This window comes from Podarcis gaigeae, assembly GCF_964106915.1.
Source record: "Podarcis gaigeae genome assembly, chromosome: 18".
Lineage (NCBI taxonomy): Eukaryota > Metazoa > Chordata > Lepidosauria > Squamata > Lacertidae > Podarcis > Podarcis gaigeae.
Window position 1 is genome coordinate 11491071 of NC_139696.1, and position 12878 is coordinate 11503948.

The following is a 12878-nucleotide window of genomic DNA, read 5'->3' on the forward strand; positions in this document are numbered from 1 at the left end:
GTCATGGATTCCTTAGCTGTGATTTCTGCATTGCAGGGGGTTCGATTCCAGAGGTTAATAGACCTCTCCTGTGTGAATTTGTCTAATCCCAGTTGGTGGCCCTCAAACCCCGTGTGGGAGTGAGTTCCATGGTTTAACTATGGAACTACGTTTTCTTGCGACCCTCTGGTTGGTTCGGATGTAGTTCTTTGGCACCAATAAATCTGATTTTACCAGGGACCAACCAGCAGGTTACATAAGAGTGAGGAAGTTTTTGGATTCTCAAGGACTTGTCACCAGGCTGGCTTGATGTTGAAGCTGTGGAAAGGGGGGTTTATTGGGCTGTTCTTGTTTTTATTCTGGTTATGTATTTTGTGTTTTTATATAGTGATTTTATGTTGTGAACCACCCTGAGACCTGTGCGTATAGGGTGGAATAATAATAATAATTTAGATTGAAGATGGAGGAGACCAGTGCAATCTGCAACTCTCCATCCCATCCTCAGTCTATGCACATAGGCACTCAGCACACAATGGATACTGAACATGCTCAGACTTCATAGAGCTGTTTTGGGGTCCTCTCCTCTGCTTCTTCTCCAGAGCTTTATCCTAAATATTTTTGTGCTTCCACAAATATCGAGGCTCCCTCAAGCCTCCTGCACTTCACGGGGTTGGTCTTGATGACCCTTGGGGTCCCTTCCAGCCCTGCAGTTCTATGTTTCCATGATAAGCCTCCACATCCTTTCCTCTTAGGGAATTGATCTCTGCTGGGAGTTTTTCAGGTAACACCTAGGACTTCTGCAGAATCAAGAGAGACTCCTAACGTTGGGTAATTCTGAACTCCAGGGAGAAATTGGGGAAGAATTTCAGGAGTGCGTATTTTGTTAGCACAGAAAGCCAAGCTAAGACAGACAGGGTGTGCCACAGGGAGATCTTGTCAAATGTCTCTCTGAGACAGGAAAGTGGGGGTGGGGTGGGAGAGGTCCCCTAAACATGCACACCCCCAGACCCACGACTGAGAGTGATGTGTCCCTTTCTGCGACATCCATTAGCTCTCCATTTAGGAAGGAAAAACTGAAAGCGCGATTAAAATAAAACCTCCTCTCTTGCCTGTTTTCCCTCGACACACACGATCTCAGCAGCTTGTCAAAAATTGTCACTTTTGCAGGGGGGGTGGAGGGGAGGAAGGAGAAGAGGCCAGAAAGTGCGATGCTCTGCTCGCCTTGCAGAGCGGGCCAGATCCCGACTCGCCGCGTGGATTTTTCGCAATTAGAGAGTCGCTCTTGGGATGCTGTTTGGCACCAGGCGCATATAGGCTTTCCATCTATTTGTGCTCCTGCTCCAGCACCCCCCTTTCTCCATGCCCCCCCCCCGCTTTCTCCATGCCCCCCCCCCCATCCCAAGGAAAGGATTTGCCATTTTGGCATGTTTATGGCACAAAATCACATTGAAAAGCCAGGTTAGCCTTTGGGCTGGGTCAGAGAGAGCATACCCATTAGATAAAAAATGATAATGGCGCATGCCCATGCTTTAGCAAAATTGACAAGAGGGGAGATCACACACACACACACACACACACACACACACACACACCACCCTCACATCTGCTACAACTTGAATAATTCATAGCGCTCATGAATATGCCAATCTGGTGATTGGTGATTAGGTTCACATAAAATGCAATTTAAATCTTGGCATGATACCGGATATCCCCCCCTCCCCTTCTCTCCAGACCCTACGCAAAGCTTTGCTGCAACTTCCCTTCTCTTTGTGGAGCAGCTTCAGAGCCCTTTCAACCGAGATTCGCACCAGGGTCCAGAGAATGCTGTCGGGGAAGCGACACAGCCATAAGAAGCACCTGCAGGATGGGGCCAGTGCCCCACCTAGTCCAGCATCCTATTCTTCTGGCGTCCAACCAGATGCCCCAATTGAGAAACCCACAAGCAGGAGCTGATCACTAGAGGACTCTCTCCCAGGGTTAGAAATTCAGATGTATAAGCCAGGCGCCAACTGGCTCATTAAACCAAGGTTGCAGTCACCAAAACAGAATGTCTAGTTGCCATTTTGAGGCAAGACGCCTCTAAAGTCTTATTTTTCAAAGGATGGACTGGCTGTGATGGATTCTCAGTTAAACATCTGGCTAGTGCAGATGACAACCTTGAGGTAGGATAAGAGCTTTGAGAACTCAAAGGACCAAGATTTGGCCTAGTGGTTAGCAGCAGGGGTCAGCAAACTTTTTCAGCAGGGAGCCAGTCCACTGTCCCTTGTGGGGGGCCGGACTATATTTTAGAAAGGGGGGAAAAAAAGAACGAATTCCTATGCCCCACAAATAACCCAGAGATGCATTTTAAATAAAAGGACACATTCTACTCATGTAAAAACACGCTGATTCCAGGACCATCCGCAGGCCGGATTTAGAAGGCGATTGGGCCGCATCTGACCCCCGGACCTTAGTTTGCCTACCCATGCTCTAACCACTGACCTGCTGGCCTCACCACCCCCACACCCCACCCCGCAAATATGCAGCCAGCCACAATTTTGCATCCGAACCTAGATTCATTTTTGGATCCCCTTTTGATGATATTTACATTTTTGGCTCGGACGGTTGCCATGTGATACCTTTCCTCGCCTCGATTCCAAAATGCCAAACTTGTCCCCTCCCCCCAAAAGGCAGATGGTCCAAATTCACACCATATTGAAGGGAAATCGCGAAGGAGAAAAGTTACACCCACTCTGCAGACAAGAGAGGAGAGAGAGGGGCGGGGGGAGAGATTCTGGCTCAGTTGGGAATTTCAGGCCGACCCAATGAGACAATTCTTATATCGCAGGGCCAATGGACCGTTTCATTTATTTGTTGTTATTTATTGCACTGATATTTATTGCTAGTTGACCAAGGGGTCATCTAGCCCAACCTGCTGCAAATCAGGAATCGCAGCTGAAGAAATCACAGCTATTCTCCAAGGCTTACGCGACTCTCCATTTAACAGTGAGATAGGTTAGACCAGCCTTTCTCAACCTGTGGGTCCCCAGATGTTGTTGAACTACAACTCCCATCACCCCTAGCTAGCAAGGCCAGAGCTCAGGGATGATGGGAGTTGTAGTCCAACAACATCTGGGGACCCACAGGTTGAGAACCGCTGGTTAGCCTGAGAGAGGCAGTGCCCCCCCAGTCACCCAGTGAGTGTCCTGGCCCAGTGGGGATTCAGACACTGGCCTCTCCCAGGTCCTGATCTGACACTCTAACCCAGGCTTCCTCAACCTCGGCCCTCCAGATGTTTTTGGCCTACAACTCCCATGATCCCTAGCTAGCAGGACCAGTGGTCAGGATGATGGGAATTGTGGTCTCAAAGCATCTGAAGGGCTGAGGTTGAGGAAGTCTGTTCTAACCCATGGGTACCCTGGGTGAGAGCATCGTCTCTGCAAGCTCCACCAGATCTGTCTCAGGGCCAGGGACAGATCCCTTGCCTGAAAACCTCAGAGAGCTGCTGCCAGTCAGTGTCACCAGCACTGGCCTAATTGGACCAGTGATGTGACCAATAAAGCTGCTTCCTCCAATGAGATCAAGGTGCTGTATCTGCAGTCCCCACAACAACCCTGTGAGGTAGGTTAGGCTGAGAGTCACAGATGCTTTGCAGGGGGTTGGACTAGATGATCCTTGGGGGTACCCACTCTATGATTCTTTGATTCTATGGGAGGGAGGGGCTGGCCCAAAGCCACCACCCAGTGAGCTTCATGGCAGAGTGGGGAGATTTGAACCCTGGTCTCTCCCAGGTCTAATGCTCTAATCCAGGCATCCCCAACCTTCAGCCCTCCAAATGTTTTGGACTACAATTCCCATCATCCCTGACCACTGGTCCTGTTAGCTAGGGATCATGGGAGTTGTAGGCCAAAACATCTAGAGGGCCACAGCTTGGGGATGCCTGCTCTAACCACTATGCTACGCTGGTAGGTTCCTTCACTGTTTTGTTTTCAGTGCCTGATAGAAACTTTTTTTCCTTTAGCAAGGATACTCAGGCAAGTACACCTGACATGCCTTTTAAAATATAGTTTTATTCTGTTCAGTATATATATTTTAAATCTTGGCTACTTTTTTGGGTGAAGCTAACTTGTTTTTGATATCTCGTTTTTATTGGTCATTTCAATGTATATTTTATGTAAATCACCTGGAGGTTTTGACAAGCGATCCTCCCTCTCTCTCTCTCTCTCTCTCTCTCTCTCTCTCTCTGTATTTAATGTGCTTATATCCTGCTTTTCTCCGAAGTTGGGATTCAAAGCAGCTTCCAACACTTAAAGACATCATTACAAACTTCAAAGTAATAAAACTTTCCTTTTCCTGGAGGATTTTAAGCAGAGCTTGGATGGACATCTGCCCTGGATGCTTTAGTTGAGGATCCTGCATTGCAGGGGGTTGGACTAGATGACCCTTGGGGTCCCTTCCAACTCTACCATTCTATGATGCGTTGATTCTATGAAAGCAATAGTTAAAAGACATCAGGACACATTTAGAACCAACAATTAAAATCCAGTTCGTCCTCACCGCAGCTGAATGGTCAGCATTGCCTGGACCTTAGTGTTAATAGAATCCTAGGATTATAAAGCTGGAAGGGACCCCCAAAGGTCATCCAGCCCAACCCCCTGCAATGCAGGAATCACAGCTAAACGTTTCCGAAGGCTTGTCTGAACAGGGAGGTCTTAGCCTTGTGGCGGATTCTCTTGGGAGTGAATCCCACAATATATGAGCAGTCACAGAAGAAAGAGAGAGAGATTGTTGGCATCTGCCTGTCTCAAGAGACAGGAGTGAAGTCAAAGCACTGTGTTAGCAGCACTGAAGTGGCCTCCCCATGGCGCAAACCTGGGCGATGTGTCTGGAGGTCCTGGGCTGCCCAGAGGACAAGATCCCCCTTCCGGCCTCACTGAGGGGGTCGGAAGGAAAGCAGAACAAGACATTGGGCACCAGCTGGGCTGCAGGAGTTGCCAGAAGGAGGCTACAAGGCGCCATCCAAGCGTCTTAGGGACTCCCCTCAAGATTTGTGTAGGGTTCACTCCTGAGCCGCCTCTTTTCCTGTATATATCCCACAAGGGAAGATGAAATTGGGGGGGGGGGATTGCATTTTGCCAAAAAGAAAAGATGAGTGTCTTAAGGGGCTTACTCCTAGGTAAACGGGCATATGATTGCTGTCTTGCAGAATCCATTGAGGGGGAGCTTGTTTCATAAAGCTCTGACTATCGGTCACCGGAGTGGATTGGCATAAGGCAGGGAGGGAGGGAACCACTAGAAAACGTTCCATTGATGAATTGTCACAATTAGCCAATGAACACTTTGATTGCAAATTAAAGAGAGTTCCAAAGTTAATTGCCGCTGGCCATCTGGACGTTTTCCCCCTGGCACATCCGACCGGCTGAATTAGTGCAAAGATTTCACCCCATCGCCGGTTATCAAGCCTCGGGTTCCAATTATACGTCGACTCCAGAGATCTCAAAGACTCCTCACAACCTGCCCATGGACCCACCAACGACCCATAGGTAGAATTTGGAAAACCCTCCAAATGGAAAACCACCGCCTTATGTGCAAATCAGCCTACTAGAGAGGCAGCATGGTGTAGTGGCTAGAGGGTTGGATTAGGAGCTGGGAGAGACCCGGGTTTGAATCCCCGACTTGGCCATGAAGCTGGCTGGGTGTGACATTAGGTGGGGGCAGTTGCTGCCTATCTCGGCTTAACCTACCTCACAAGGTTGTCGTGGGAACTAAGTGAGGAGCAGTGGTGAGCTATCTATGCCCCCTTGAGCCCTTTGTGGGACAAAAGTGGGATACGACCTCAAGAAATAAATAGATGTCTCTTTCAGTAGAGCATGGAACTCTTAATCTCAAGGTTGTAGGTTTGAGCCCCACGTTGGACAAAAGACTTCTACATTGCAGGGGGTTGGACTGGATGACCCTCGTGGACCCTTCCAATTCTATAATTCTATGAAATAAAATGTTCTCTGAGGGATATAAAGGCTCAGCTCAGCAAAGGCCTCTTTGTTGGCCTGAAAGCATCCATGAGGAGCTGTCCCAGGTGCTGAACAGTTTTGGAGCCTGACCTGCCTTGACCCCCCCAAAGCCCTGTGCTTTCTGTATACCACATTTATATCCCACAATTTTCTCTGTGGATCACAGAACCATAGAATGGTAGAGTTGGAAGGGACCCCAAGGGTCATCTAGTCCAATCCCCCCACAATTTAAGAAGGGTATTGACAAACAGGAAGAGGAGATCAGCCAAAATGATCAAGGCTGCTGATAGATGTAATGTCTTCCATTAATCTGTCCAGTATTTTATTACACTTTAAAAAAAAAATAATATCAGCCTTCATCTAAGCTGTGCAGGTCCCTCCCCTGTTTTTATCCGTAAAACTGTGAAGTAGTTTCGGCTGCGCAAGGCTGCGTGAGCTTCAGGGCTGCTTGGAGGTTTGAACAAGAGACCTTGTCCAGCAATCTAACCACAACACACCAGATCTCATATCCTGCAGCAGGGAGTTCCACAGACTAACAGAGTGAAAAGGGGGGGGGGAAGCACTGTGCTTTTGCATATATGAAACCTGATGGTCACAACAAGTAAGATGAAAAGCATATTAAAAAATTTCAAACAGCAGAAAGGCAGCCCTGATTGCTGCAAAAAAACCATTTTGCAACAGTGATTCACATCGAACCAAAGACAGAGGCTTCAGTCTCCTGTGCAGGCTTACTAGGGAGCACATCCCACAGAGCTCAGTCAAAGTTACTTCTGCGTAGGCAGCTGAAATAAAACTGCAACATAAACCCAGCTGATTTCAATGAGCTGGGATCAGAACGGCAATTTCTTGTGAGCAACATAGATATTACATAACACTTTACCCTGAAGCCTTAATTAGAAAGCTCAGCTCTGCAGCCATTTCCCAACTCAGGTCTTGCAGCGCAACCACTGGGGCCATGTTCCTCTGGGCATGTGCAGAGGACAGTTCCCTCTGCACTGGCTTCACCCCACATCTTTCTTGTACACTGTGGAATAAGGGTGTTCAGGGGACCCTTTTTCACCAGCACCGGAATCCTTCGTCCCTGAGGTTTTTAGAGAGCCTGGTTTCAACAAAGGCAATCTGCAGGAGGGGCGAGTCAGCTCCCTGGAAGCCCCTGCAGCCTGAAACCTCTGGCTAGGACTGGGGAGGAGAGTGAGATTTAAGAAATAAGAAAGCAAATGAACAGAAGATAAGAAGAGCCTTCTGGAGCAGGACAAAAGCGGCCAAACTATGCAGTATCCTGTTGTCACAGTGACCCATAAGAACCTGGAAATATAGACAGGCTGCCTCTGGCTGGGAAGTTCCATAAGATCATCATCATCCAAGATTTTTAATCTCCGGGTCATGAGTTCAAGTGCCATATTGGGCAAAAGATTCCTGCATTGCAGGGGGTTGGACTAAATGACTCTTGGTGTCCCTTCCAACTCTACAATTCCATGGTTCCGAGGCTTTCAGAGCCTGCCTGCTGGATAAGGCCACTGGCCCACCTAGTCCAGCCTCCTCCTTCTAGGAAACCCTCAAGCAGAGTCCGAGCACAAGAGCTGCTCTCCCCTCCTGCAGCTTTCAGCAACTGGTGTTCAGAAGCATTGCTTCCTCTGACCCTGGAGGCAGAGCAGAGCCAGCCTTAGCCTTCTCTTCCATGAATGCACCTAATCCTCTTTAAAGTCATCCTAGTTGGCAGCAGTCTCTACCTCCTGTGGCAGGGAGTTCCATAGATGAACTCTGCACTTGCATGAAGAAGTCCTTTCTTCCACCTATCCTGAATCTTCCAACATTGAGCTTCATTGGACACCCACAAGTTCACAGTGTCCATTTTAATGGGTCTACTCTCCATGGGACAAAGAGTAGGTTTAAACACCTTTATCCTCCTGGTTTTATTTCTTCCGCAAAACTCATATACCACTTGTAATGCAATAAAATGCTATGCAAGGGCTGCCCCATGGAAGAGGGAGCAAGCTTGGTTTCTCCTGCTCCTGAGGGTGGGACTCGAACCCGTGGCTTTAAGTTACAAGAAAGGAGATTCCAACTAAACATCAGGAAGAACTTTCTAGAGCTGTTTGACAGTGGAAGGGACTCCTTCAGAAGGTGGTGGACTCTCCTTCCTTGCAGGTTTTTAAGCAGAGGTTGGGTGGCCATCTGCCATGGATACTTCAGCTGAGATTCCTGCATTGCAGGGGGTTGGACTAGATGGCCCTTGGGTTCCTTACAACTCTGCAATTCTATGGGTCTAGGAAATACTCCACTTTCCCCTCTCCCATATCAGGGAACAGTTGGCATTTGCAGGGAAGATAATGGACAATAAGGATAGCCCACCCGCCAGGTGCTTTTTCCTGACTGCTCCCCCCACAGTGACCTCTCCCCTCTTGGGATCTGTGAAACATACAAGGACCCCAACACCAAGTTCAGGTCATTGGATCCATGCTTACAGTATCACTTACACTGACCAGCAGCAGCTCTCCAGAATTTTGGGTGGGGGTCTCCCACACTCCTCCTTGGGGATTGAATCTGGGACCTCGGCATACATGGAGGCTGGTCCACATGCTTGTGAACAAAGGGCTGATTTAATGGGAACTTATGAACTTGCTTTATACTGAGTCCATCTAGCCCAATATCGTCTGCACTGACTGGCAGCAGCTCTTTGGGGCTTCCGGCAAGGAACGTCTTCTCCCACTCCACCCATGAGCTGTGGTCCTTTCCTTCTCATCAAAGACCCCAGTCCTCCTGGTTCAGAACGAACAGAAAGCTGCCTTATTCTGAGCCAGACCGTTGGGTCCATCTAGCTAAATATTGTCAGCACAGACTGGCAGCAGCTCCCTAGCATTTCAGGCAGTGGGTCTTGTGGTCTTACTTAGATGATCCAACCCGCTGGGCAGCTGTCCTTTCCTTTTAAAAAACAAAGCAAAATTCCAGTCCTCGTAGAACCATAAAATTGTAGAGTTGGGATCTTTTGCCCAAGGTGGGGCGAACCCAAGACCCTGAGATTTTGGATCTCATGCTCTGCCAACTCTTTGTGGGTCTGCATACAGGGGCTAAAGGAAGCTGGGGGGGGGGGAGAGAGAGAGAGACTCTCCCAGGTGTCAGACCCTTCCCAGCCCTATCTAGAAGTACGGGTGCATCTGAACCTTCTGCCACCCTCCCACTGAGCAACAAAGCCTTCTCACCCAACACACGGCCGGCTCACCCGTCATGCTGCATTTTGGATCACCAACTCATGAGTTGCAAGCATGATCTCCTGTTATCGCTGCTGCTGCTGCTGCTGCTGCTGCTGCTGCTGCTGCTGCTGCTGCTGCTGCTGCTGCTATTAGTATTATTGCTATTACTACTACCGTGGTCGTCTTCAAATGACACCCATCCCTTCCACACCAGCCTCTCCTCGCCCTTTTCCCAGACCTGCTGCTCCCCTTCTGCACAGCCCCCTGGAAACAAGGCGCACCCCCCCCTTTCTCCCTGTTCACACAACACCCAGATGTCAGCAGGTTTTCACCCCTGTGCAATTCCTCTCCTCCCTTTCTAACAAGTGTAAAGCTGTATTATTCAAGAGCTTACCCATCTCATTATCACACAACTCCTTGCCTTCACACTTTGTCTTTCCCTGGGTTCGGATTCCCAAAGGATGTTGGTGTGTGTGTGTTAAAAACAGACCTGCTCTCTGGCAACCCACAGGATTTTCTTCTGCTTCTTTTGCCCAGTGTTCTCTTTTTCTTTCATTTAGCTTGTTCTTACACTTACACACCAACACACTTTAAACTGGAAGGGCTCCACCTCCCTCCCTTTTCCTTCCCATTCACCAGAGCTAACACCATGCCAAGCCCTGAACTCCCAAAATTCTCTCTTAATTCTTTCTCTGCCTTTCTTTGGATTAGCTTATTTCCCCCCTTCTACACCCCTCAAAATAAGTCCCTTTTCACTCCGTGCTGGAGACAACACACAGAGGGAAAAGGCAGCCTACGTTTCCAAACACTTCTATTCTCTTAGCAGATTGCAACAAAAAGAGACACAGTTTGCTTTGGGGACTGCAAATTTTTGCAGCTGGTCAGTTTCCAGGTACTTGAAATGGACAAGCAGGAATCTCCCTCCCCTCCCTCCCCCCCCAATAAACAGGGAGGACTCCTTCGCCCAAGGATCTCCCATTTTCTCTCTCAGATCTCAAAAAAAGAAGAAGAAAGGGTTCATTTCCTTCGGGGACTGGCAGATTTTGGAGATTTGCAGCTGGTCCCCCCAAATCAAATGGAAACAAACGCTTCTCCCCAGAAGCTCCCCAAAGGGGCGAGTTATTACACACAGAGAGAGACTCCCCCATACACACACTTTCTCTGCCATCAGTGCCCCCTCCCCATTCTGCAACCCACGAGCGAACCATCCTGCCCCCGAGTGAAATGAAATGACATCCCTGCAGAAAAAGAGACAGAGGTCTCCAGGACAGAATCAGAGAATAACGTATTTTAAATTCAGCTGATCCTAATATTTGCAAAACAAGATTTTCAATGAAGTTAGGGCTGGTTTTTGGGGAGGGGTTGGGTGCTATTTTTAAAAAATGCAAACAAACAAACACACACACGCCCCTACCTGACTCTCTCACTCCCGTGCCTCCTTTTTTTCAGAGTCTGCAGGAATGCATCGCTTCTCCCAGCAGGGAAAGAGAAGACTTCTCCCTCGCCCTCTCTCGCTTCTCCAAGCAGCGGCGGAGGAGGCGACGGGGCCACCGGCTTCCGAGGCGGAGGGCGATTTTTCAAAGGTGGGGTGTGCGGGGTGGGAGATGGACCCACTCAGAGGGGGCTGAGCCCCACCAGCAGCATCCCCTGCAAAGGAGAGGATGGAGGGGGGAGGAGAAGAGGGGCAGGGTGGGTGGGTGGGTTTGTAGAAGGGGGGTTCCCTGCAGCCAATCCTCGCTCGCAGCTCTGGAAACAAAGGGGGCAGGCAGCCCAGATCAGCCTGGGGGGAAACTGCAGAGAGGCTGGTGTCGAAGGGACCCTTTCGTGGCGCCCCGCTGGTTCTCCATGGGGGGGGGGGTTGATGGTTGTGGGGTGGGGGTCTCGCCTCTCCCCTCTCGCCTCCTCGACCTGCCTGGGCTCCTGCTCTCTCTCTCTCTCTCTCTTCCACCTGCACGCCCAGTTAGAGAGGAATAGCAGCTGCTGGTGGGACTGATGGCAATGCAAGGCAGAACTGGGAAAGCGGGGCGGGGGGGGATGAAGAAAGAGAGTATCAGATGCGCATGCGCTTGGGTTCCTATAAAGACACACATTTTCTCTCTCTCTCTCTCTCACTCACACACACAACCACACACACTATCTCTCTTACACTTTTTCCAGCTATCAAAGCACCGACGGGCAGCTCTCGGGCATGCAACTTTTGCAAAACAAATATGAAATAAGTCCGTGCGTGTTTGGAGAGAGGTTTGCAGGAGCTCCTTGCCTACCCTGATCTGGGTGTACTGATTTTTCATTAGGGTTAGGCTTGCCATAAACAGCCTCGATACGATTCTACAGTGGGGAGTTTTTAAAACAACAACAACATAAGAAACGATGAAAGGCAATTCAGTATTTGGGGAAAAAATGAAAACACTTCCACTCCTATCTTTCTGTATAGCCTATAGGTAACGATTGCATAGGTGAAAAGGGTATTTCAAATACAGATCTTGACTTGCATGTCCTGCTGAAAAAGGGAGAGAGGAAGGAATAGACACCCGAGAGGACAATGGGGTTACAGCCAGTAGAGGTGACAACTTGAATAAAATGTGGGGGGGCCCAGGTAAGCCCTCCCCTGCATAATCGATCACATGACTCAGTGCACACACACCATGGGAATGGCAATGCCCATTCACTTTGCGGGACCCCTCAACTATTTTATTCAGGGGCACAGGGACCTCAGCCCCAAGGAGTTGGCTCTGATGAGCCAGTGTAAGCCCAGCTCAGGGTGGACCCACTGAGATCCCTGCATTGCAGGGGGTTGGGCTAGATGACCACTGGGGTCCCTTCCAACTCTACAATTCTATGGTTCTTTGAAAACAAGGGAAATTGACTCACTTGGGGCCATTAATTTCAATGGGCCTGCTCTGCCTTTGTTGGTTACAACTTACAGTTTTAACTAGGAGGGAGGGCAGCAGTTAGTTTCTGTGGGGAGTTCTCATTAAGGAGGTGCAAGGTCTAGGTCAGGGCTCAGTAACCTTTTTCAGCCATGGGCTGGTCCACCGTCCCTCAGACCTTGTGGGGGGCCAGACTATATTGGGGGAGGGGTGAACGAACCCTATGCCCCACAAATAATCCAGAGATGCATTTTAAATAAAAGGACACATTCTACTCATGTAAAAACATGTCCGCGGGCCAGATTGAGAAGGCGGGCCTTAGGTTGCCTACCCCGGTCTAGGTGAACGCTCCCCAATGGATCGAGCTCTCTCAGTGAAGAGAGGTTTGGGGGCAAAAAGACCAGAATAGCCCCTCTGCCTTCCCGGGAACTGATGGGGTGGAATGACGGGGCGGCCCTCTGTCATGGATGCTTTCATTGAGATTCCTGCTTTGCAGAGGCTGCATTAGATGACCCTCTGTTTAGTATACTATAGGATCTTATAATTCTACTTCTACTCAGAGTAGGCCCATTGGAATTAATTAAGCCAAAAGTCTGTGGATATCAGTGGGCCTGTTCTAAGTGGTAATTAGATGGCTGCAACACTTAAGGGCAAGGAACACTGTTACGCAAACCCTTAGCTTGAGATCAGTCGAGTTTCCTGCATTGTAGGGGGTTGGATGACCCTCAGGGGGGATGACCCTCAGGTTCCCTTCCAACTCTAGAACTCTGTGATTCTATTACTTGCCTCATATGTGCCTGTTTGGCTATGTGCATCTGCACGCCTTGCACTTTTACAAAATGGCACAT

At 49.2% G+C, this 12878-nt stretch overlaps 1 protein-coding gene across 1 annotated transcript in view; it reads right to left on the bottom strand.

The window, feature by feature from the left end:
- NCAN (neurocan) overlaps window positions 1-10772 on the bottom strand; it is a 60803-nt gene extending 50031 nt beyond the window's left edge. The window contains exon 1 of the mRNA XM_083720198.1: window positions 10575-10772. The gene's annotated coding sequence lies outside the window, so the exon portion shown is untranslated. The remainder of the gene's footprint in view (window positions 1-10574) is intronic.
- Window positions 10773-12878: the final 2106 nt, after the last annotated feature.